Here is a 25,469-nt window from a genome sequence, read left to right as displayed (position 1 = left end):
TTTGGAATGCTAAAAAAATTAAAAGATAAAATACATCATCTTTAATATTCATATTAGATTATATTATTTCGAGATTTTGTATATAGATAAAGTCAAAAAAAGATATTGAACAATGAATTAATTTCAAGTAAAAGAGTATTAAATTAATAATAAACTTTGTTAGGAGTAGTAAATATATGTATTATCTATGTTATATTAAAGGAGGTAATAAGCAAGGACATTAAATATAAAAACAAACTAATAAAAATTCATTTGATATTGCAATCATACGGAGCAACAAATAAATCAATAACGATAAAGAAACAAAATAAGAAAAAATGGTATAAAGTATAAAATGATAATATGTATTAGAATTTCAAATCAGAAAGCGTTTTTGAGTTATAATGATAAAAATTATACATATCTAAAATATCACATAACTTAAATGTTAATAGATAAAGTTAAAATTCAAAAATATTAGGTAATGAAAGAATATCAAGCAATAAAGCATAATTTTAAAATATAAATAAATTTAATAATTAAATCTTAAAAATTAAAATTTTAATAAAACATCAAATAAGAAGTAAAACTTAATTTCTAGGCATATAATACAAAAATTCCAATTATTTTAAAAATGGTAGATTTATAACTAATTAAGAAAAAATTAATTTATTTTTGACGAATTCAAATGGAAATGTACAATGGAAAAGTGTTTCAAGAAAAAGTTTTAGGATGAAGAAAAATAATAAATGGAAGCGTATCGTTAAACTAATTAATTAAAAAATAATTAATTCGTAGTCATATTAGAGATTAATTAAAGATAATTATCTTAGTACTATACATTTACAAATGTGATTTTTTATTAACTTGTCAATTGGCTTAACATTTTGATACTACTTCTCTTTTAATATAACATACATATATATTTTCTAACTCTGGAATTTTTTTTTTTCTTAAAACTTATGTTATACAGTTAAAATTCTTCAATGGTCTAAATTTATCAATAATTTTTTTAAGTGTTATTTATTTATCTTTTATTTTTAATTAATTCAAAATATAAATATCATAAAATTATTTTTATCCCTCTCTTTTCGTACATTCTCTTCTAATATAATATTTGATTAGTTTTCTCATTTGTAGTTTAATGAAATTCTAAAAAATGTAATATTTTTTTACTAAATTATAACGGACATGTACCGGGCTCCGAAACCAAAATATGGGCCTAATACCATCAAGTTCCAACACTATTCAATTTCCATAAACTATTATATTTTCAATTAAATAATTTTCTTCAAAAATTCATTTCTCAGGCTAGGGACCTCGGAATTCAATTCCGGGTATTCGCCCAAGTCCTATATTTTACTACGGACCGTTCGGGACTATCTGGACACGGGTCCGGGTTTGTTTACCTAAAATATTGACCGAAATCAACTAAATTTATCTTGTTAAGCCAAAAATTATTATTTCTTAAATTTTTCACACAAAATGCTTTCGGAAGCTCGTCCGGACTGTGCACGCAAATCGAGGAGAACGAAAATAAGGTTTTAAGGCCTGGTAATACGGAATTGGATTCTAAAACAAGAGATGACTCTTTGAGTCATCACATTAAGTAAGACAACATTAAATTAAAGGAATTATAATTTGAAACTTAAGGCAAATTCACAACAATTGTTTTTTAAAGAACCAAATTAATGATTCGTGTCTTACTTGAAATTAAATAAACTTGATACCTTTTAACAAGAAATTAAATTGTGCTAGAAAAATATCCCTAAAATTGTCACGACCCAAAAATCCTCTCTGAAGAAGTCCTGATGACACCTAGTCTCTAAACTAGGTAAGCCTAACATAAACTGAAATAACATTGATGCTTACTAACTTTAAATTACTTTACTCTGAACAAATTGCAACTCCCAAAATCGGTGGTACAAGTCATAAGCCTTTCTAAGAGTAATTATACAAAATAAATACAACACTGTTCCAGACTGAGAAGGAATCAATAAAACGTTAATACAAACGAAGGTGACTCCGAGACCTTCGAACGCAGCAGCAGGTTACCGTGAGTCTCCACTGCGATGACCCGCACAACTACTATCGATCAATACCTGGATCTATACACAAAAATGTATAGAAGTGTAGTATGAGCACACCACGGCGGTGCCCAGTAAGTATCAAGACTAACCTCGGTGGGGTAGTAACAAAGAACTGTCAAGACACCTACTGGTCAAATAAAATAAATAGGATATGATAATAAAATACCGATATATAGTTAATGATGTAATACCAACAACGGAGAGAAATCAAAATACAAACAGTAGGAACAATAAGGGAGAACACGTGTAGTAACGAACGATAACCAAGTAAATCAGATAATCTAGTAAATCAGATAACCAAGTAAATCAACACTGATATAACAAGAACAGAGACAAGTAAGAATGTATACAAATAAAGAAAGCAATGCCAACTAAATCAATCACATCATGCCTAGTACACAATCCCGACCGTCTCAACCCTCGATTCCTCATACCATAATCTCAACTTCCGAACCTTCAGCACACACCTTGTGCCCCCATATTTCATTTCGCTTTTCACTTTTAACAACAAAATCCTCATGCTATACAATACATAACGTCCGTACACGACACTCAATATGTTCAAGAAGTCCCTTTTACCTAATATAAGTAAAATTACAATTTCTAAGCTAATTAAAAAAATCCAGCGAGAAAAGATGAAGTTGTTTCTTTGGAAATCCTTTGAGTAAAGAAAGTACCCCTTTTAATTTAAAATACAATATCGAAAGAATTATTACCTTTAACAGGGGAGTTGATAACTTAAAAACTTAGTAGAAATTCCTTTTTAAGAAAAATACAACTTCAGACGGTTTAAGGGGATATAATTGAGAAACTAACTGAATTAAGGATGTAACAATTATTGAAGTTTGAAGTATTGGAACGTGTATATATATATACCGTGAGGTATTCATAACATTGCGGGTTCTAACACAAAGGATCACAACAATAAAGGAATTAAACAGTTTAAACATTTGAATTGATAACAACTAATAAACACAACAACAGAAAGTGTACGACATCACCCTTCATGCTTTTACTCTCGTTCTCACCAAAAGAAACAATATTCACTTTTATTTTTTCTTGGTACGGCGTGCAACCCATTCCTAATCATATATTACTGTTGTGGCGTGCAACCCGATCCAAGAGATATAATCTTGTTGCAGCGTGCAACCCTATCCAAATCATATAATGATGTGCGGCGTGCAACCCGATCCATATAATATTGTTGCGGCTTGCAACCTGATCCCAATATACAAATCAACACCAATTACGAAAGAATCCTGGCAAGGGAATAACTAGGAAACAATAATATCCCGGCAAGTGAATCAACAGTAATAATTAAATATGTCCAGGCAAGGGAATCAACTATAACCAAACTTGTACCAACAATTAACTTCCCAATGAAACCTCAACTACACAACAAGACATAATAAACACGTGATAACTACACTGGCAACCACAACAATTGGACATGTAACCTATTTGCACGAAGTCATAGAGGAACTCACAACCAAGAAGTATCAAAACAATAAGGAAGACAATCACTTCAATTAAGGTAATTTAGGGTCAATGTAACACGTAAGAATTAGAGGAAAGCTAAAAACGTCATATGGAGCATATAGAGGAAATTTAAGAAACTAGGAAACTCAATCATAACAAGATACTTTCCACATAAGGACCTAAAAATCCCAGAGGCAAATTTCCCACAAATAAGTCCGAGCACACACTCGTCACCTCGCATGCATGAACTACAATTAGCATAGAAGACTCAATTCCTAAGGGGAGGTCCCCCACACAAGGTTAGGCAAGATACTTACCTCAAAGATGACAACTCGGTACTCTAAAGTGGACTTCTTAGGCGAAAAGATCTCCGGACAGCTCAAATCCAACTATAACAACTCCAAAACACACATAAATCGAATAAGGAACTATTCCGAGTAATAAAGTTTCAATCTTTACAAAAATATAAAAATCGACCCAAAAGTCGACCCCCGGGCCCGCACCTTGGAACCCGTCAAATTTTACAAAATTCGATCACCCATTCCAAAATGAGTTTAACCATATAAAATTTATCCAATTCCGATACCATTTGGTCCCTCAAATCACGATTTTTCATTTTAGGAATTTTCTTCAAAAACCAACACTTTACTCGACCCAAATCACAAATTAAATAATAAAAATAAAGACAAATTCATGGAATATAATCAATTCTAGGTGAAGAACACTTACCCAATCATTTTGCTTGAAAAACTCACAAGGAATCGCCCAAAACCGAGCTTTAGAACTCCAAAAATGTTAAAAATGGCCTAACACTCGATTTGGAAAACTTATATTCTGCCCAGATATTTAAAGCATCGTGAACACGGGGGAAGTATCGTGTTCGCGAAGAAGAAAAATGAAGGCTACCCATATGTACTTCGTGAACGCGAAGAAAAATTTCCAGGTGGTCAGCAACAAAGCTTCGCGAACGCGAAAGGTTGTTCGCGATCGCGAAAGAGGTTACCAGAAGCAGAAAATAGCAGTTCAAAAATAAGGGAAAATGACCCGTAGCCCACCCGGAACACACCTAAGGCCCCCGGGACTCCGTCCAAACACACAAACATGTCATATAACCTAACACGGACTCGTCGAGGTCTCAAATTACATCAAACAACGCCAAAATATCGAATCACACCAAGAATCAAACTTAGGGACTTTCAAACCTTCTAACATCCAAAACTCGTGCCAAAACTTATCAATTCACCCCGGAATGACACCAAATTTTGCAGACAAGTCCAAAATGACATAATGGAGTTGTTCCAAATCTTGGAATCGCATTCTGACCCCGATATCACAAAAGTCAACTATAGGTCAAACTTCTCCATTTTCCAAACTTCAACTTTTCCAACTTTCGCCGAAATACCTCAAATTACCTTACGGACCACCAATCTGAAGCCGGACGCGCGCCTAAGTCCAAAATCACCATACGAAGCTGTTGCGATCACCCACAACCCATTCTGGGGTCGTTTACCCAAAGTCCAATTCCGGTCAAATTCTCACCGTTTAAACTTCCAAAACTAGTTTCCTTCTTCCAATTTGACTCTGAATCATCCGTTAACTGAATTCAACCATGCACGCAAGTCAATACACATATTATGAAGCTGCTCGAGACCTCAAACTGCCAAATCAGGCGAAATTGCTCAAAATGACCAGTCGGGTCGTTACATCCTCCTCCACTTAAACATACGTTCATCCTCAAACGTGCCTGGAGTCGTTCCAAAACCATTAAACCACTGCATGAGCTCACCATTCATAAACTCGTGGGTGTTTCCCCATCATCCAACCTATGAAGAACTGACAATGCCACTTTACTGAAGGTCTCATCTCCTCCTTAGTCCATAACCTTAGAAAAGAACCCAAACCTCAACATCTAAAATTCATCATCGGATCCGAATTCCACATCATCACACTGCATGAGCCTCTACAAGCTGAATCAAGTCAACTTCCAATCCAAAATACAATCACACACTACTCCACACAACTCAAATGCCCGAAACAATAATATCTTGCCACCATAGCTGCTCAAATAACATCTTGGATGCCGACAACACACCTCACATTGAATATAACCTTATTCCGGACCTCCACATCACTGTTTATGATAAAGAAACATGCGGAACTCATAGCCGCCTATGAAGTCAACAAGTCAAGAAACCCTCTTGCCCGCTAGGTCCATTATCCAAATCTTAGCAGAAATACCCACATACTTCCATACACTCCTCACCCCCAATACCATAGCACAACTCTCAAGTCTAAGAACCACATCTCGACCAATACAAACAGCCCAACTGATGACTCATCATGGAAACACACAAACTCTCATACTACACAGCTCGTACACTGAACCGACAATAACTCAATTACGTAACACAAATAAGGAAAACCAAAGTAGAAGAATTTTCTAACAAGTATAACATGTGCAACAACAAAAATTTAGTTTTCATCAAATTGTTCCATAGAGGAAAAGCAGAACCCCAAATAAATACAAGGAAAGGGTATCTCATATAACATCCGCTGCGGTGTGTAGCCCACTCCCAAATACTTATCAAGCGAGTATCTTACATAACATCCGCTGCGGCGTGTAGCCTGCCCCCAAATATGCATCGAGCCAAAATACTCGGGCTCACTGATCATATGAATACTGAGATTAAACACAACATAATGCACAAATAAAACTGTGGGAGAAATGAGTAGAAGCAATAAAATATGAGAGAGGCAAGCACATATAAGGTGCAATAAGCAAATTAACATCGCGAGGGCTATCTTGCCCGCATTGCCATAAGGCCTGAACAGAATTACTACCTGCGGGGAAAATAATCATACAACCTCACCGCCTAACACAACATACAAGAAGCACATATCATTGGCTAGGGGAACAAATTATATCCCTCCCACCTAATCACATAACCAAAATGATGATTTCATAGGAGCACTCAACTTGATCTGATACATGATACATATTCTCATTGGGCTTCCAAATAGCCCCCAACCAAATCCTGATTATTTTCAAATAGGTAAGACCCTTTCCATAAATCCACAGCGACTTAGCAATCATGCATGCTATTAACTATCTCATCCACAATGTTTCTCCACAATCCGCAAACAGGAAATAATTCACATATGAAGGCATCTAGCCCCAAAACCTCAGGAATACCAAAATTTCCATACTCTAACTCTACTACGCAATCAAATGGCTGATATATCACTTACACCCTATCATTCTGCTGTAGCACTCATATAGAGTTTCTGACCGGGTAACAAAACATGAACCTCAAAACCTAGTAATCACCCTGCTACCAGCCACGCACTGTAGACCAAAACTCAAGGTCCTTTCCAAAAATGCACACTCTTCACACATAATAGCCAACAATGCCAACGACTATAAATTTCAGAAACTGATTTGGGAGAAACCGCAATGTACCACATATTCATTATGCCCATAGTAGACACCCAAATCAAGTCGTAGTCAAACTATTGAGAACCCTTCGAGATCCGCCCGCACGCAACCAACCCATCAAGACTGCACCTCCCCAACTCAACCGAGTCACACAAACCGCCCAATCCAAGAGTGCTTCCACAAATGCCAGTAGAGAATTCCCAATTCAAATGACCATTTACTTCCATGGCTATGCTGACCCAACACTACTAAACTGACTCGTTTCTTCGGATAGTCGATATACAATAACTCCCATCAAAGCCCCACATACAGATGACTCTAGCATGAACTACGTAGCAAGAAACTCATAGACCATTGTATTACCTTTGAAGCACCCCGTTCTGCCGCAACCACGATGACCACGCTGAATAGACCTCCTGTGAATCCGAAGTTGTTCCTCCGACTACCCTAGATACTGAAATGTAGATCCATTAGTGACGTAGAAATACTGTAAGCCCCAACGTTATCCCATGCGAGATCTTAGACCCTGGTCATACCCCAAATCCGGGAATCTACCAATACCACATATACACATACCTCAGGCTAAGATAGATACAAATCTAACTCTGCAATCTGAATGCAGCTATTGGACTCCTCCACTTGGTGCAAAGCCATAGAAAATAAAGTCTGATGATCCACAAAACTAACCTTCAAAGCTCGTACAACACGAATCACAAGGTACTCCAATACCACCAACTATTCCCAAGAAACATCCACTTCGTGGCCTTGCCACAATCGCGACGACTAGTCGACCAATTAAACCTTCACAAGCTCGCACTCATCAATCAGGTGCCACAAACTGCTGCGCCTCCATACGAACAACTGAATAGCCTCTCAATTCCTCTGTATCTTCAGTCTAGACAACACGTCGAGGCAATGCCTAAGCATCCCTAACTTCCTTGTAGCCGGTCTATAGCATCACGAACCACTGGCGCATAGCGAATGCTGAGAGCGTAATATTATACACGAGTGGATGTATAGGGATATAAGTCATATACTTCGAGCTGAATCAATATCGCACGATAGGAAATGAAAGAAGTGGAATTTCCTAACAGTTCTGTAGCCTCTCGAAGATAAGTACAGACATCTTCGTACCGATCCGCAAGACTCTACTAAACCTGCTTATGACTCGTAGCACCCATGAACCTAGAGTCTGATACCAACTTGTCATGACCCAAAAATCTCTCCGAAGGAGTCGTGATGACACCTAGTGTCTAAACTAGGTAAGACTAACATAAATTGAAATAACATTGATGCTTACTAACTTTAAATAACATTACTCTGAACAAATTACAACTCCCAAAACCGGTGGTACAAGTCATAAGCCTTTCTAAGAGTAATTATACAAAGTAAATACAATACTGTTCTAGACCGAGAAGGAACCAATGAAATGTAAATACAAACGAAGGTGACTCCAAGACCTGCGAACGCAGTAGCATGTTACCGTGAGTCTCTACTGCGACGACCCGCACATCTACTATCGATCAATACCTGGATATATACACAAAAATGCACAGAAGTGTAGTATGAGCACACCACGGTTGTGCCCAGTAAGTATCAAGACTAACCTCGGTGGGGTAGTGACGAGGAACAGTTAAGACACCTACTGGTCAAATGAAATGAACAGGACATGATAATAAAAAATCGAGATATAGTTAACAAGGTAATACCAATAGTTGAGAGAAATCAAAATACGAACAGAAGGAACAATAAGGGAGAACACGGGTAGTAAAAATCAGATAATCAAGTAAATCAGATAACCAAGTAAATCAACACTGACAAAACAAGAATAGAGACAAGTAAGAATGTATCCAAATAAAGAAATCAATGCCAACTAAATCAATCACATCATGTCTAGTACACAATCCCGACCGTCTCAACCCTCGATTCCTCATATCATAATCTCAACTTCCAAACCTTCAGCACACGCGGCACCTTGTGCCCTCATATTTTATTTCTCTTTTCACTTTTAACAACAAAATTCTCATGCTATACAATACATAACGTACGTACAATGTACTCAATATGTCCAAGAAGTCTCATTTACCTAATATAAGTAAAGTTACAATTTCTAAGCTAATTAGGAAAAGCCAGCGAGAAAAGATGAAGTTGTTTCTTTGGAAATCCTTTGAGTAAAGAAAGTGCCCCTTTTAAATTTAAAATACAACATTGAAAGAATTATTACCTTTAACAGGGGAGTTGATAACTTAAAACATAGTAGAAATTCCTTTTTAGAAAAATACAACCTCAGACGGTTTAAGGGGATATAATTGAGAAACAAGGATGTAACAATTATTGAAGTTTGAAGTATTGGAACGTATAAATAAATATATATAAATATGATGAGGTATTGAAAACATTGCGGGTTCTAACACAAAGGATCACAACAATAAAGGAATTAAACAGTTTAAACATTTGAATTGATAACAACAAATAAACACAGCAACAGAAAGTGCACGTCATCACCCTTCGTGCTTTTACTCTCGTTCTCACCATAAGAATCAATATTCACTTTTATTCTTTCTTGTTGCGGCGTGCAACCCATTCCCAATCATATATTACTGTTGCAGCGTGCAACCCGATCCAAAACATATAATCTTGTTGCGGCGTGTAACCCGATCCAAATCATATAATGCTGTTTCGGCGTGCAACCCGATCCATATAATATTGTTGCAGTGTGCAACCCGATCCATATAATATTGTTGCGGCGTGCAACCCGATCCCAATATACAAATCAACACCACGAAAGAATCCTGGCAAGGGAATAATAAGGAAACAACAATATCCCGTCAAGGGAACCAACAGTAATAATTAAATATGTCCCGGCAAGGGAATCAGCTATAACCATACTTGTACCGACAATTAACTTCCCAATGAAACCTCAACTACACAACAAGGCATAATAAGCACGTGATAACTACACCGACAACTACAACAATTGGACTTGTAACCTATTTGCATGAAGTCATAGAGGAACTCACAACCAAGAAGTATCAAAACAATAAAGAAGACAATCACTTCAATTAAGGTAATTTAGGGTCAATGTAACACGCAAGAATTAGAGAAAAGCTAACAACGTCATATGGAGAATATAGAGGCAATTTAAGCAACTAGGAAACCCAATCATAACATGATACTTTCCACATAAGGACCTAAGAACCCTTGAGGCAAATTTCCCACAAATAAGTCCAAGCACACACTCGTCACCTTGCATGCATGGACTACAATTAGCATAGAAGACTCAATTCCTAAGGGGAGATCCCCCACACAAGGTTAGGCAAGATACTTACCTCAAAGATGACAATTCGGTACTCTAAAATAGACTTCTCAGGCGAAAAGACCTCCGGACAGCTCAAATCCAACTATAACAACTCCAAAACACACATAAATCGAATAAGGAACTATTCTGAGTAATAAAGTTTCAATCTTTACAAAAATATAAAAATCGACCCAAAAGTCGACCCCCGGGCCCGCACCTCGGAACCCGTCAAATTTTACAAAATTCGATCACCCATTCCAAAATGATTTCAACCATATAAAATTTATCCAATTCCGATATCATTTGTTCCCTCAAATCACGATTTTTCATTTTAGGAATTTTCTTCAAAACCAACACTTTACTCGACCCAAATCACAAATTAAATAATAAAAATAAAGACAAATTCATGGAATATAATCAATTCTAGGTGAAGAACACTTATCCAATCGTTTTGCTTGAAAAACCCACAAGGTATCACCCAAAACCGAGCTCTAGAACTCCAAAAATGTTAAAGATGGCCTAACACTCGATTTGAAAAACTTATATTCTGCCCAGATATTAAAAGCATCGCGAACGCGGGGGAAGTATCGCGTTCGCGAAGAAGAAAAATGAAGGCTGCCCAGATGTACTTCGCGAGCGTGACAGCACGCACGCGAACGCGAAGAAGGAAAATATTATGGCCCAGAGATTGCTCTTCGCGAACGCGTGAACTAGTACACGAACACAAAGAGTGGAATTGCATATCTACGCGAACGCGTGGGGGGGACGCTAACGCGATGAGGGATAAAATAGAGCTTCACGAACGCGAGGAGTGTTACGCGAACACGAAGAAGAATATTCAGGTGGTCAGCAACAAAGCTTCGCGAACGCGAAAAGCTATTCGCGATCACGAAAGAGGTTACGAGAAGCAGAAAACAACAGTTCAAAAACAAGGAAAAATGACCCGTAGCCCACTCGGAACACACCCGAGGCCCCCGGGACCCCGTCCAAACAAACAAACAAGTCATATAACCTAAAACGGACTCGCTCGAGGTCTCAAATTACATCAAAAAATGCCGAAACATCGAATCACACCAAGAATCAAACTTAGGGACTTTCAAACCTTCTAATTTCCAAAACTCGTGCAAAAACCTATCAATTCACCTCGGAATGACACCAAATTTTGCAGACAAGTCCAAAATGACATAACGGAGCTGTTCCAACTCTCTGAATCACATTCCGGCCCCGATATCATAAAAGTCAACTATGGGTCAAATTTCTCCATTTTCCAAACTTCAACTTTTCCAACTTTCGCTGAAACACCTCAAATTACCCTACGGACCTCCAAATCCGAATTCGGACGCGCGCCTAAGTCCAAAATCACCATACGAAGCTGTTGAGATCACCCACGACCCATTCCGGGGCCGTTTACTCAAAAGTCCAATTCCGGTCAAATTCTCACCGTTTAAACTTCCAAAACTAGTTTCCTTCTTCCAATTTGACTCTGAATCATCCGTTAACTGAATTCAACCATGCACGAAATTCAATACACATATTATGAAGTTTCTCGAAACCTCAAACTGCCGAATCGAGAAAAAATTTCTCAAAACGACCAGTCGGGTCGTTACAAAATTTCTAACATAACTAAAAATGCGGTTCTAGTTTCTCGAACATGATAAGTTTCAAAGATGATTATTTCAATTTCAACCTTCATTAATCTTAAAGTAATTATACGTAGCCAATAGTTTTATATTTCAACTACAAAATTTTTGCCATAGAAAATTAAAAATGGTATATTTTGTGAAAAACAAATTGTGATTAAATTGTAGGTTCAACAGAGACAACTAAATAATTGTCACTAGTTATTTGCACCACTAGCGACAAAAGTTAAGGTCACAAATAAATATAAAATTTTGTGGCTAAATATTGCCTTGTTTAACTGCAAACTCTAATTCGTCACTATTGTAAAAACATATCTTTTGTGACGAAATTTTTTCGTGTCCAAAATTTAATTAATTTTAAGACAAATAATTCTTTGTCACTAAATGAGTTCATCATTAGTGACAAAATAATACGTCGCTAATAAATTCAAATTTGTTGCTAATATTACTAAATAATTGGCGGCAACTCAATTTTTGGTGGGAAATATTAGTGGACAAAACTTTGCTACAATATTTTGTATTTCGTCACTAAAAATATGTGGCTCATGTATTTAAAGACGAAATATTAATAATTAGTGACGAATTTTATGTCGTGGCTAATAATTTTGTAGCTAAAAATAACTTTTGTTGTAGTGAGTTATTCACGTAAAACTTTGTTGTTTCTTTTATTTATTTGTGTGTGTGTGTTTTGTGAAAACTGATAGAGAATCAGGTTCTCTGCACAGTTTGGTGGACCCTTAATTTTTATCCGAAATAAATGTACCATTCTCTAACATCAACATCACAAGACGTTTTCTTAAAAATGCTAAATTCAAATACCACTGTTTAGATTTAGACAAGTGATAGTAATGCATATGACGATACATTAGAAATTGGTAAGCTCGCACGGATGTTCCATCGGAACGTTATTGGCCGCAATATGGGATATTCGACGAAAATTTATCGAAAATAATTTTGACAAGCACATTTCCAGAGTCCATAGAAAATACGAGTATTTCTAGTACAGACCATTAATTGCAAAGTATGAGAAGATAATACTATTTCACGTGGCAAAGAAGATATTCCATATCCATGCTCATTTATTTAGGTCCGTAACCATGTCTCAAATACTCTCAATACACCAGATCTTGTGTCACGTACCAATAAGGTCCTATAATTAATATTACACGAAAAGTTAATTATAAAATATCATACAATAAAAGTCGCTCTTTCATCAATACATGATCTTGGAATTTGTATCCAAGATAAGATCGATTTAAGATAATGGAAAAAAATTATACACAAAAGGGTTTGTCAAACCACCACCACACCCAAGATAATCCCTCGTCAAACATCAACATCAATTGATGATAACAGTTCATACCGATTAAGGGGTGGTTTGGTATAAGACATAAGAAGGTATAAAGGTGGTATAATTTGTTTGGTTAGCAAATTAGGTATAAGTTATTCTGATGTTAATTTAATTAACATTGGGATAACTTATACTTTATAGAAGGTGAGGTAATTAGCATCGGTATAACTTATACCTTCTTATTAAAAATTATGTAATTGTCATTTTTAATACAATATACCAAATAATGAATAAATAACAATCTCAGCATAATTAATCTCAACATAACTTATCCTAATATAACTTATCCTAATATAACGTATACCGGTATAACTTATACCAATATAAATCGTATTCCAACCAAACGACCCGAGTTTGTGAAAAAACTACAGAGCCAACACAGACTCTCTCTTTTTTCTTTCCCATATGTCTATTTCTTTAGTCTATCAGGTTTAAAATAAAAGGTGGCAATATTTTATGTATTATTTTCTGCAACGTGCAAAAAATAGACATGTGGTGAAATAATTCACAGAGAGAAGACATATTTACAGGACTTACAGCTTCAATAGTCGACGACGACAAATGAATTGGCTGTCTAATTTTTGCAGGTTGTGTCTATTGTGAGCTATTGCATTCTGATGCCAATTTCTGGAGAGTTCTGATCTATTCATTTCTTCGCTTTTTTTCGTTCAACTCTATCCATAAATCTTGACATTGCTTCTCTCACAACAAACATTCAATATAAAGTAAACACTCACAAAATTGAGAGTTCTGATTTTTGTATTCGTACATTCTACATTGTAATCTTTTAGATAACTAGAGAAAATTAGTCTGCCCCTTCCCAAATATAACTCCCTACCAAATAAATAAGATAATTATGTTCTACACTTTAACATTGTTAAAAAAATATTTACACACTAGGTTAACTACTCATTTTCACAGACACTTGCCTATATTATACTAGGGTCATTCTTCCGTATTTTCTTTCTTCTATTGCTTTCTTCTTCTCTTTTCTTAATAATGATCCTCAAAATCAGTTTTATATATTTTTTTTTTGCCAGGGAAAGCTATGTAAACATATGGCCCCATATTGAAGAGAAATAAATAATCTATTTTTTATTTTTCTATTTTTCTTTTTAAATAATGCAGGAGACACATATGTTGTTAGTGTACGGGCCAATAATTGAAGAAACAACGGGGCTAAAATAAAGCATAGAAACATTAAAAGAAAGAAAGCACAAAAGGACGTGAATTATAGAAGAAATTCTTTTGTTTTAAATAAAGTTCCTTTTTATAAATCTAATAAATAAACACATTGTGTATCAGACTATTAGTAAGTTAGAGCTTTGCCCACCTGTACGGGTTAACCATTTTCAGGTTTATTTTTCCCAGTAAAGCTGAAGTGAGAGAAGACAAAGCAGGTATGTATAAAATTACATGAACGAGAATAACTCTATTTGGGTGGATTATTATAATTAAATTGTAATATCAATTTTTTCTTCGGTTGATCTTCAATTGTTACATGGATCAAAAGTCCAGTGAAGTTTTGGCATCGTAGTAGAGCCAGGTGGACAATACTTTGATGGACAAGAAATAAATGGATAATTAAAAATTATTTGTTCTTTAGATTTTTGTCATACGTATTACTTCTGGACACTGAGTAGTCCCAACATGAAAGGTTTTTATGATATAATATGTATGAGGCTGTTGCTTTTCTGTATTGATGAGCAAATCATTATATTGAGAGCCCACCTAAGCTTATGATTGCTATTACGTACTGACATCCATTATTGTGCATATGCTTATATTTTCTCTAAAAAGTGATGAGCAGTACTGTTAGCTCTGTCGATGAGCCACTTCACTTTCATTTTTTAACATAAGATGGTAAAATATATTCTTATGGAATTACAACAACAAAAAATGCTAAAGAACGGCCCCAAAGCGAAGGAGACAGTGCCAATACAGATTAAAATGGAAGCTAAGATAAAAAGAAAAGAAACAGTGGTATAACCATTGGCAAATATATTGGATATTTTGCCAAATCAAAAGACACTGTAATAACATCTGTCTTAAAATTGGAAAGGACGAAACTCCTAATGATTGACCGCCAAATCAATGAGGGCGTCGTGACTAATATTTATATAACATGACTCCTCCATGATTCCTTCCACGTTGGAGCCTTTCTTGATATTTCTCGACACTATGGGTCGTTTGTCCAGAGATATATACGATTACTAACGTAACGTAGAGATTGCAATGCAAAAATTATTAACACAGAGATTGTAGCATAGACAGAGACAGACCTATGTGGTGAGGTGAGGGGTCACGTGACCCCGTTAGTATCGACAAAAACTCTATATATACATATTATATATATCTATACATATATATGAGATCCCTTAAATATTTTAAGTGTGCTCCTAGAAATAAAGAGGTGGATGGGAGTGTTGAAATTGGCAAAATGTTTGTCCCACATCGGTGGGAAAACAAAAGTTGGGGGGATTTTCCCCCTATAAAAGAAGGCTTAATGTTTAGGATTTAAAAACACCTCTCATTTGTCTTCTCATCTGTTTAAGGCATTTGTATCTTCTCTCTTTAGTATTATTTCACTTGTATTTTTGGAGTGAAATAAAATATTGGTTGTGTCCGAGGAGTAGGCAAAATTAGCCGAACCTCGTAAATTCTGGTGTTCCCTTTATTGTTGTTTTATTGTCTTATTTATTATTTGGTGGCTGTCATAATTTTTGGTATAGTAGTTGTGACTTATTCACACTATATACATTTGGCTTCCGCAACAATTGGTATCAGAGCCAAGGTACTGTCTAAGTATGCTCTGTGGTTGCAGCATAGTCTGATCTTCCACATCAGAAAAGATTTATCTTGGTAACTGAGTCAAGGTTCTGTCTGAGTATGCTCTGTGGTTGCAGCTTAGTCTGATCTTCCACACCAGAAAGGAAATAATCTTGATTTGTGTCGTCAGCTATTAAATAATATTTGTGTCAAAGATGGGAGACAATAAACAAGAAGAATCTACATCAAGTGTCAACAATACGTCATCATTGGCATCTTCGCTTATGACAAGAATTGTGTCAAATGCGAAATTTGCGGTAGAAATATTTGACGGGTCCGGACATTTTGGGATGTGGCAAGGCGAGGTTCTAGATGTCCTTTTTCAACAAGGGCTAGATCTGGCCATTGAAGAAAAGAAACCAGATGTTATTGGAGAAGAAGATTGGAGAATTATCAACCGTGTTGCTTGCGGTACCATTCGATCCTACCTTGCTAGAGAGCAGAAATATCCATACACAAAGGAAACTTCTGCAAGTAAATTATGGAAAGCACTGGAGGATAAATTTTTGAAGAAAAACAGTCAAAATAAATTGTACATGAAGAAGAGACTGTTTCACTTCACCTATGTTCCTGGTACCACGATGAATGAACATATCACCAGTTTCAATAAGTTGGTCACAGATTTGCAAAATATGGATACAACTTATGATGATGGTGACTTGGCCTTAATGTTGTTGGCGTCACTTCCTGATGAATACGAGCACCTTGAAACTACTCTACTCCATGGAAATGACGAAGTTTCTCTCAGAGAAGTTTGTTCGGCTTTGTACAGCTATGAACAAAGAAAGCGAGAAAAACAGAAGGGCGGAGAAGGAGAAGCACTATTTGTGAGGGGTCGTCCTCAAAATCAAATGAGGACAAAGAAGGGAAGATCCAAGTCAAGATCCAGACCCAGCAAAGATGAATGTGCTTTTTGTCGAGAAAAAGGGCACTGGAAGAAAGACTGTCCGAAGTTGAAGAATAAGGCCAAACATAACAATGGAAAGGCCATTATGGATTCAAATGTAGCTGATTGTGATGATTCAGACTTCTCATTAGTTACAACAGAGTCATCAACATCATCAGACATATGGTTGATGGACTCGGCTTGTAGCTATCATATGTGTCCCAACAGGGACTGGTTCGTGGAATTTCAAGAAGGAGAATATGGAGTCGTCCACACAGCGGATAACAGCCCTCTTACCTCATATGGCATTGGTTCAATACGATTAAGGAACCATGATGGAATGATCAGAACATTAACAGATGTTCGATATGTACCGGATTTGAAGAAGAATCTCATCTCTGTGGGAGCCCTAGAATCAAAAGGGTTCAAAATCATTGCAGAAAATGGAGTGATGAGAGTATGCTCCGGTGCACTAGTGGTAATGAAGGCTAATCGGAAGAATAATAATATGTACCGCTATCGTGGCAGTACAGTTATTGGGACAGTGACAGTGACATCCAGTGACGACAAAGAGGCAGAAGCAACCAAGCTATGGCACATGCGCTTGGGACATGCTGGAGGAAAATCCTTGAAAACTCTATCAGATCAAGGATTGTTAAAAGGAGTCAAGGCTTGCAACTTGGAGTTTTGTGAGCATTGTGTCAAAGGGAAACAGACAAGGGTTAAATTTGGTACAGCGATCCATAATACTAAAGGCATTTTGGATTATGTACACTCTGATGTTTGGGGTCCTTCCAAAACACCTTCATTGGGTGGGAAGCACTATTTTGTAACCTTTGTTGATGATTTTTCTCGAAGAGTGTGGGTGTATACAATGAAAAACAAAGATGAAGTGCTAGGAATTTTTCTCAAATGGAAGACGATGGTGGAAAATCAAACAGGCAGGAGGATCAAGTGTATTCGCACAGACAATGGAGGTGAATACAAAAATGATCATTTCAATAAGGTCTGTGAAAATGATGGCATCGTCCGACACTTCACTGTTAGACATACACCACAACAGAATGGAGTGGCAGAACGTATGAACCGGACCTTGCTGGAGAAGGTACGGTGTATGTTGTCCAATGCTGGCTTGGGCAAAGAATTTTGGGCTGAGGCAATTACATATGCATGCCACCTCATTAATCGTCTACCATCTGCTGCTATTGATGGCAAGACACCATTTGAAAAATGGTATGGAAAACCTGCTGTAGATTATAACTCTTTGCACGTGTTTGGCTCAACTGCATATTATCATGTGACGGAGTCAAAATTGGATCCAAGGGCAAAAAAGGCTATTTTTATGGGAATTACTTCTGGAGTCAAAGGATATCGCTTATGGTGTCCTATGACAAAGAAAGTAATATTCAGCAGGGATGTTACCTTTGATGAATCTGCTATGGTAAATAAGGTAACAGAAGATACCAAACAAAATAAAGGTGCTTCTAAGCAGGTGGAGTTTGAGGGAAAATTTATTTTTCCTACACAAGAAGCAGAGGAGGAAACAAATGAAGATTACCCTCTGGAAGGAGAGCCAGTAGAGGAGATTCCAACTCAGGAACCTCAACAACAACTTGAATCAATAGCAACCAGCAGGCCAAAAAGAACAATAACGAAACCTGTTCGTCTCATAGAGACAGTTGCTTGTGCAACCTCAATTGTAGCTGATGATGTTCCTACCACTTATAAAGACGCAGTCCAAAGTTCAGAAGAAGATAAGTGGAGGATTGCCATGAATGATGAAATACAGTCCCTTCATCAGAATCATACATGGAGATTGGCCAATCTCCCGAAGGGAAAGAAAGCAATTGGGTGCAAATGGGTATTTGCAAAGAAGGAAGGATTTCCTAACCAAGTAGATGTTCGCTACAAAGCAAGATTGGTGGCCAAAGGATATGCTCAAAAGGAGGGAATTGATTACAATGAAGTATTTTCTCCAGTTGTAAAACATTCCTCCATTAGAATTATGTTGGCTTTGGTAGCACAATTGGATTTGGAACTAGTTCAGATGGATGTAAAAACTGCGTTTTTACATGGAAACTTGGAGGAGGAAATCTACATGACTCAGCCAGAAGGATTCAAAGTTGCTGGAAAAGAAAATGTGGTGTGCAAACTTGAAAAATCGTTGTACGGATTGAAACAATCTTCTAGACAATGGTACAAGCGATTTGACGAGTTTATGTTGCGGCAAGGGTACAAGAGAAGCAAATACGATCATTGTGTGTATTTGCACAAGCTTAAAGATGGTTCTTTTGTATATCTTCTCCTATATGTTGATGATATGTTGATAGCTTCCAAGAATTCGGAAGAAATTGATAAGTTGAAAATTCAACTGAAGAAGGAGTTCGAGATGAAGGATTTGGGTGAGGCAAAGAAAATTCTTGGCATGGAGATAATAAGAGATAGACGTTCAAAGAAACTCTGTTTATCTCAGAAAGAATATTTGAAAAGAGTACTACAACGTTTTGGCATAGATGACAAGACTAAGCCAGTTAGTACTCCACTTGCTCCCCATTTTAAGCTAAGTACTAATATGTCGCCAATGGATGAAGCTGAACGAGAGTATATGTCAAAGGTACCATACGCAAATGTTGTTGGTAGCTTGATGTATGCAATGGTTTGCACAAGGCCTGACATTTCACAAGCTGTTGGAGTTATTAGCAGATATATGCACAATCCAGGGAAGGAGCATTGGCAAGCTTGTGAAGTGGATTCTACGGTATATTCATAATACTGTAGATGTCGGGTTAGTTTTTGAGCAGGAAGACAATCAGTCTGTAGTTGGATATTGTGACTCAGATTTTGCGGGTGATCTGGACAAACGACGATCAACTACTGGTTATGTGTTTACTTTTGCAAAGGCACCAGTTAGTTGGAAGTCTACTTTGCAGTCAACAGTTGCTTTGTCTACAACAGAGGCAGAGTACATGGCTATTACAGAGGCTGTGAAAGAGGCAATTTGGCTTCAAGGATTGCTAAAGGAGCTTGGTGTTGAACAAAAAGGTATCACAATTTTTTGTGATAGTCAAAGTGCTATTCAATTAGCGAAAAACCAAGTGTATCATGCAAGGACGAAGCACATTGATGTTCGGTATCATTTCGTACGAGAAATCATAGAAGAAGGTGGAGTCACAGTGAAGAAAATTCATACTACGGAGAATCCTGCTGATATGCTGACAAAGGTGGTGACTGCGATCAAGTTTCAACATTGTTTGGATTTGATCAACATTGTTGAACACTGAAGATTGAAGATGAAGACACAACCAAAATTTGTTATTGAGAGAAAATTGAAGATGTGGAATTTTGCCAAGGTGGAGATTTGTTGAAATTGGCAAAATGTTTGTCCCACATCGGTGGGAAAACAAAAGTTGGGGAGATTTTCCCCCTATAAAAGAAGGCTTAATGTTTAGGATTTAAACACACCTCTCATTTGCCTTCTCATCTGTTTAAGGCATTTGTATCTTCTCTCTTTAGTATTATTTCACTTGTATTTTTGGAGTGAAATAAAATATTGGTTGTGTCCGAGGAGTAGGCAAAATTAGCCGAACCTCGTAAATTCTGGTGTTCCCTTTATTGTTGTTTTATTGTCTTATTTATTATTTGGTGGCTGTCATAATTTTTGGTATAGTAGTTGTGACTTATTCACACTATATACATTTGGCTTCCGCAACAGGGAGAAGTGGTTGCTTTGGGGCCTTAAATTTCCAATTTTGTTGGGACGTATGTTCGAAACCCCCTTTGGCCCTTTAGCTTCTTTTTTTCCTCCTTTCTATTTTTATTCTTTGAGGACAATATAATTTATATTTAATAGCAAATTGCTTTATCTTTTACTTTTATCTCTTTTTTTAATTCAATTATAATTTAGTACTAATTTATAATAGTTAACTTAATTAATATTTTAGTTCTTTGATTACAATATAATTTATATTTAATAACAATTTTTTTTTACTTTTATCATTTTTTTTTCATTTATAGTATAGTACTAATACACAATAGTCAACTTAATTAATTTTATTTCTTCTCTATCCATAGCACTCATTTTGCGAAGAAATCTCTTTTTCTCTTATATATATATATATATATATATATATATATATATATATATATATATATATATATATGTTCTGTTTTTTTCTTCTTTAGAATTTTATCGCTGGTGATTCACATACAGTGGTGCTTCCGTCGCTCTCAAATCCAGGGTCCGCCTCTGAGTATAGAGACTAGTAATGGAAGGATTAACAATCCTTGGATTAACGTGTGTTTTGTTTACCTTTTTTTAAAGTTGTTTAATGCCCAAGGATTGATTTGGTCATTTTAGTTATTTTAGTTTGAGTATTATTAATTCCCGTACACTTATTACACCTTTTATTTCGCATAAAGTAACACATCTTACCACTACTAGAAATCCGGTAAAAAGTGACCAAAGTTGGTCGCTTATAGGCCTAAAAGCGATCAAAAAGCGACCAAACATGCATGGTCGCAATATTGCTGGTCCCTTTATTTTAGGGACCAAAGTTGGTCGCTAATTTGGTCGATATATTAATTTAATAATATAAATTTGACGACCAAAGTTGGTCTTTACATATGAAATACATTGTTTTTAATTTATCATTAATCATTAGAAAGCGACCAACTTTGGTCTCTAATCCAAATATTATATTTTAAAATCTGGACAATAGAGACCAAAGTTGGTCGCTAAATTCAAGAATTTAATTTTTTTTAAAGATAAGCGACCAACATTGGTCGCTATATTTCCAGAAATTGTATTTTTTTAATAGAAATCTGGGCAGGTAGCGACCAAGGTTGGTCGCTATTGCCCAGAAAATTATTTTTTTTTATAGTGAAATGCGACCAAATAGAGACCAAAGTTGGTCGCTTTTCTTGGTATATTTTTGGCAGAAACTGCCTGTTTTGGCAGCTACACCACCTGCCAGCTTACCAAACATCCTAAACAGGCATTTTATGCCAGCAACAACAACAACAATAATTAAAAGCAACAATCAATAGAACTAACACATTAAGCTAACAAAACTAAGTTAACGCTTATTACAAGCCCATTCGAACTAAAAAGAACTAACACAATAGAACTAAATTTTTTTGTCTAGTTCAAAGTATATAAAGTACTCAAGGAGTGTTCTTTCAGCATCCTCGTCCGAAAGTTGGATTGCCTCGCCCGATTCATTAGGTGGTTGACTGCGTATGAATTCCCCCACGTCAGCTGCATGTGAAGCGAACCTATATGAAAAATTATATATATTGAATTAGTATTTCAAAATTTATATAAAAGTAAATCAAAATACTTAATGAAAAGTAAAAAACTTACATGTATATAGTCGAGGCTCGACCCTCCTTTCTGAATCAGTCTCTTTCTTCTTCTTTACAATACGAGTTTTATTGAATAGCTCATCTTGCTTCATTGGTATCCTAAAAGTTTCAATTCATATCCTAAAAAGTTCAAGTCATACATAAAATCTTCAATTTATATCCTACAAGTTCAATTCACAAGAACAAAACCTAAAAACTAAAAGTTATATTCATATCTTACGAGTTTAAACATAAACTAAAACTTCAAGTCATATCCTAAAGGTTCAATACATATCCTAAAGGTTCAATTTATTTCCCAAAAGTTCAACTCATATCCTAAAAGTTTCAATTCATATTCTAAAAAGTTCAAGTCATACATAAAAGCTTTAATTTATATCGTACAAGTTCAATTCACAAGAACAAAACCTAAAAACTAAAAGTTCATCAATTCTTATCCTACGAGTTTAAACATAAACTAAAAGTTCAATTTATATCCTAAAGGTTCAATTCATATCCACAAAAGTTCAAGTCATATCCTAAAATTTCTATTTATATCCTAAAAATTCAACTCATATCCTAAAAGTTTCAATTTATATCCTAAAAATTTAACTCATATCCTAAAAGTTTCAATTTATATCCTAGATTTCTATAAACCCTATATTTTTATAAAATGTTAAATAATGATAAATACAACCTAAACCCTAGGTTTCTATAAAATACAATGTTAAATAATCAAATGAAACAATAGTCATTTGAAACTAATTCATAGCTAATAAACAAAACATTATAAGCTTACACAAAAGATATAAATTGTAATTATAACCTAGAATTTTTAGGAGGTGGAGAAGGAGAGAGACGCAGCAGCGGCAGAGGCGACGGGGCGACGGCAGCTGGGCGGTGGTCGTTGGTGGCGTGGGTGGGGCATCTGGTGCTGGGAGTTGGAAGGGGGGGGGGGGTTGAGTGTGAGAGAGAAAAGAGAGATTTTGGGAAATTTTTAGAAAGAATGGGAGGGGATCCCGATTTTGACACTCTGGAATTAAAAATAGCGACCACAGTTGGTCGCTATTTTGGTAGGTAAATCAGTTTTGAATTTTTAGAAATAGCGACCAAAGTTGGTCGCTATTTCTAAAAAAATTATATTACTCTTAATTTAATTTAAAATTATATATATATATATATATGTAGTATAAATTTATATATATATATATATATATATATATATATATATATATATATATATATATATATATATATATATATATATATATATATATGTGTGTGTGTGTGTGTGTGTGTGTGTGTGTGTGTGTGTATAATACAATTTAAAATTATGTACATATGTAGTATAAATTTAGGATTTTAATTCAATTTAAGCTATATATATATATATATATATATATATATATATATATATATATATATATATATATATATATATAAAAGCTATATTCGATATAATACTACCTAATACACTTATACTTAGTGCATAGTATAACGTAAGTATATATATATATACATAAGCTATATTCGATACAGTATTACCTAATACACTTATACTTAGTGCATAGTATAGCGTAAGTATATATAATATATATATAAGCTATATTCTATACAGTATGACCTAATACACTTATACTCAGTGCATAGTATAGCGTAAGTATATATATTATATATATATAAGTTATATTCGATATAATACTACCTAATACACTTATACTTAGTGCATAGTATAGCGTAAGTATATATAGTATATATATAAGCTATATTCGATACAGTATTACCTAATACACTTATACTTAGTGCATAGTATAGCGTAAATATATATATTATATATATATAAGCTATATTCGATACAATATGACCTAATACACTTATACGCAGTGCATAGTATAGCGTAAGTATATATATATTATATATATATAAGCTATATTCGATATAGTATGACCTAATACACTTATACTCAGTGCATAGTATAACGTGTATATATATATATATATATATATATATATATATATATATATATATATATATATATATATATAAGCTATATTCGATATAATACTACCTAATACACTTATACTTAGTGCATAGAATAGCGTAAGTATATATATTATATATATATATAAGCTATATTCGATACAGTACTACTTAATACACTTATACTCAGTGCATAGTATAGGGTAAGTATGTATATATATATATATATATATATATATATAAGCTATATTCGATACAGTATTACCTAATACACTTATACGCAGTGCATAGTATAGCGTAAGTATATATATATATATATATATATATATATATTATATATATAAGCTATATTCGATATAGTAGTACCTAATACACTTATACTTGGTGCATAGTATAGCGTAAGTATATATATTGTATATATATAAGCTATATTCGATACAGTATTACCTAATACACTTATACTTAGTGCATAGTATAACGTAAGTATATATATAAGCTATATTCGATACAGTATTACCTAATACACTTATACTTAGTGCATAGTATAGCGTAAGTATATATATTATATATGTAAGCTATATTCGATATAATATTACCTAATAGACTTATACTCAGTGCATAATATAGCGTAAGTATATATATATATATATATATATATATATATATATATATATATATATATAGAGAGAGAGAGAGAGAGAGAGAGAGACGCACGATTCATAGTACTATTCATCCCTTGTATTACAAAAGTATTAACGGCTTATATTTATATTATTTAGATAGTAAATACAAAAGTGATTTTTAATTTTGACCATTGTTGACCTGAATAGAGACCAACTTTGGTCGCTATTTATTCAAGAATTTAGTTTAGCGACCAAAGTTGGTCGCTATATTTAAATCAGATTTAATTATATTTCATATAATATTTAAATTAATAATATAATTATTAAAATTGTATAACTGGGCCCCATTTAAGCGACCAAAGTTGGTCGGTATCTGCCTACCCTTTAAGTAGCGACCAACGTTGGTCGCCATTTTTATATTATATATATTTATATTTTATAATTTTTTAAAATAATAATATAATTATTAAAATTTTGTAGGTGAGTCCCACTTTAGCGACCAACATTGGTCACTAATCTCAGTAAATGTTTGACCAAG

Source organism: Nicotiana sylvestris, chromosome 2, assembly GCF_000393655.2.
Source record: "Nicotiana sylvestris chromosome 2, ASM39365v2, whole genome shotgun sequence".
NCBI lineage: Eukaryota > Viridiplantae > Streptophyta > Magnoliopsida > Solanales > Solanaceae > Nicotiana > Nicotiana sylvestris.
The sequence above is the reverse complement of the archived record's forward strand: the minus strand, read 5'-3'. Positions refer to the sequence as shown.